This window comes from Suncus etruscus, chromosome 12, assembly GCF_024139225.1.
Source record: "Suncus etruscus isolate mSunEtr1 chromosome 12, mSunEtr1.pri.cur, whole genome shotgun sequence".
Taxonomy (NCBI): Eukaryota; Metazoa; Chordata; class Mammalia; order Eulipotyphla; family Soricidae; genus Suncus; species Suncus etruscus.
Genome location: NC_064859.1, coordinates 42,968,743 through 42,971,455, shown reverse-complemented (window position 1 = coordinate 42,971,455; position 2,713 = coordinate 42,968,743). Strand labels below are relative to the sequence as shown.

Sequence of the window (2,713 nt, the reverse complement as noted above, 5' to 3'; positions counted from 1 at the left end):
AAAAAGAAGTAGAATAAAAATACTTTTTATAAAGTGAGTAACATGAGAAATAAATGTAGATTTTAAGGAATTCCTACTTCTTGCTTGACAAATGATAAATGAAACAATTACTCTATGCAGCAATCATAAATCTAAGCACTAACATAAAATTAACAAGAACAGGTAAAGGAACTAATTAAATTAGAAATTTGAAAGCATTTAAAACATATTATAATTTATTTGATGCACTGTGGTTCACAATACTATTAATTATACGGTATGACTGGGTAAAATCATTGTTTTTGCAAAGATAAAAAAGACAATCTTTTTAAAGACAGTTTCTGAAGAAGACGATTTTTTTGTTCCTGAATGATGACAAACCCAATTACATCGTTAAAACCCACACGAAATAAAACTTCGAGGAAGACCATCATCTACATATTCAAACTTTGAAACACATGCAGAAAATACACAATGAAATTATTACTATTCATAAGTTTTTGACATATAAAATGTCAATTTAATTGAGTTTAATCCTCCCCTCAAACTCAGATGACATAGCCTAAAAGTTTTTGAATGTTAATTTTAAAAAGGCCTATATGGACCAAGTTTAAATATTTACTAATAAAGGAAGAAAATTGGCTAACTTCAGAAGCTTTTTGTACATTAACAGAAAATAGACAAATATTGGTTAATGTCACTATTTTCAAGTACAAAATATCACGTCAGTTGATCTTTACTTTTTTATTTTAATTTTATTTATTTATTCATTCATTAGTTTTTGGGTTACACCTGGCAGCACTCAGAGGTTACTCCTGGCTCTGCACTCAGAAATAGCTCCTGGCAGGCTAGGGGCCCATATGGGATGCCAGGAATCTAATCAAGTCTGTCCTGGGTTAGCCGCATGCAAGGCAAACACCCTAATGCTGTGCTATCTCTCCGACCTCTGACCTTTACTTTTGAAGTAGATTTACTGGAGTCTTTTCATCAATTTCTTCAAACATATTTATTTTTTTATAAAAAATATAGAATGCTTCACGAATTTGCAAGTCATCCTTGTGCAGGGGTCATGCTAATCTCTGTATCATTACAATTTTACTATATGTGCTGCCTAAGCGAGCATGAACATATTTATTAAGTATTTGCTAAGTTAGAGGAATATCTGGATCCAGAGATACAATGAACAAACAGAAACATTTTCTCAAACAAGTAAGAGTCTTAATAGAAAAGAAACTTGAGAAATAATAAAATAAGCAAAACCAATGATCATTAAGTAGTATAGAAAAATTAGAGATGATTTAAAGGAAGCAGCAAAGCATCTGAAATGATCTAAAGATAACCCAACTCTAAATAAGATCATAACCAATAGCTTGAGAAAAATACTAGGAGACAGAGACAGGGTCTGAAGACTGCATCAGAAAAAGAAACGGTAAGGACAAATATCCTGAGATTAAAAGTAACCATGAAAAATTCATAAACCTAAGAATGTTTGTGACTAAGAGGAAGACAGCAAGAATAAAACAATAAAGTAAACTCAAATTTCAGAGGTATGGAGCATCTATTACAGAGTTTGCAAGGAAGTAGTAAGGATTGTTTTTATTTGAAGAGCCCTGAGATTTCATTGGCTGGTTTACTTAAGCTGTTAGTTGGCACACCCAATTTATATTTTTAAAATTTCTCTCCATCTTTGAGATTAAAAACAGATTTGAGAGGTAAAAGTACACCCAGGAAGAGCTATGAGACCTACTTCTTGGCATAGGTGAAAGTAGTGGCTTCCCTCCTAGAAAGGACGCAGAGAGAATCAGAAGGTGTTTAGTCAGTGACTAAACAGTTAATAATAAGAGCTAATGTTTTGTACTTGCTGAGGTATGCACATTCAGTTCCCATATGATGTGATGTGCTCAGTGAAGCAAGTCTGGTATTCTATTAGCCCAGGCGCTTCTATGTGAGACCCTATGTCATTGAACTTTCCATTGAGTAAAACTGACATTATTTATTTATGATCTGTCGAGTACTTATAACAATAATAACCAGGATAATTTAAATTTGTTACAATTAGTTGTTATAGCTTGTCATAGTCTTAAAATAGTCCATCTGATCTACCAGTCAATGTTCATAAAATGCATGCTGTGAAACCTTTCAGAGTGCCAGTAAAAAAGACTATCAGAAGTGTTAATAGTGAGTGAAAAACATTGATGCCTACTTCCTGGAGGGAAATTTGACCAAATGTATCAAAAAATTTTAAAAAATATATCTTTCAACCATTAAATTACCTAGTACGTAAAGTAAAGGGCATCCATTGGAGGAAATGCCAGCAAGCAAGTTTGTAAGACTACAAATAATTACAACATAATGGAAGCAAACATTCTTTAAGCAGTGGTCCTAAGCTGTAGCAAAGGTCTTCAGATCCTCGAAAATTGAAGCCTTTCGCCCCCTCAACAAGGAGTAAATTGAATCTGCTCTTTATGGAATAGCAGTCAATCTTTTGATATTTTTTTAAATCTAAATGGATTTTAAGATGCCACAGGGAAATGATTTAACCAATACTGACCCAAGCTTCTGCTCCATGAGCAAATTTATAACACTTTTCCTTTTTATTCCTCCTTTCCTGTTTTTTTTTGAAGGAAACCCCAACTGACTTTTTTAATTTCTCACTCCATTGGTAATCTTAAGCAGTACTTCACAGCCTTTCCAATTTATACAAAGTGACTGCCAGAAACTTATAACTAGTGTT

General features: G+C 33.0%; 1 non-coding gene across 1 annotated transcript; it reads right to left on the bottom strand.

Moving 5' to 3' along the window:
• Positions 1-998: 998 nt before the first annotated feature.
• On the bottom strand, positions 999-1,102 carry LOC126025208 (U6 spliceosomal RNA). The gene has a single exon (XR_007501250.1). It is a non-coding gene; the product is annotated as a U6 spliceosomal RNA (small nuclear RNA).
• Positions 1,103-2,713: the final 1,611 nt, after the last annotated feature.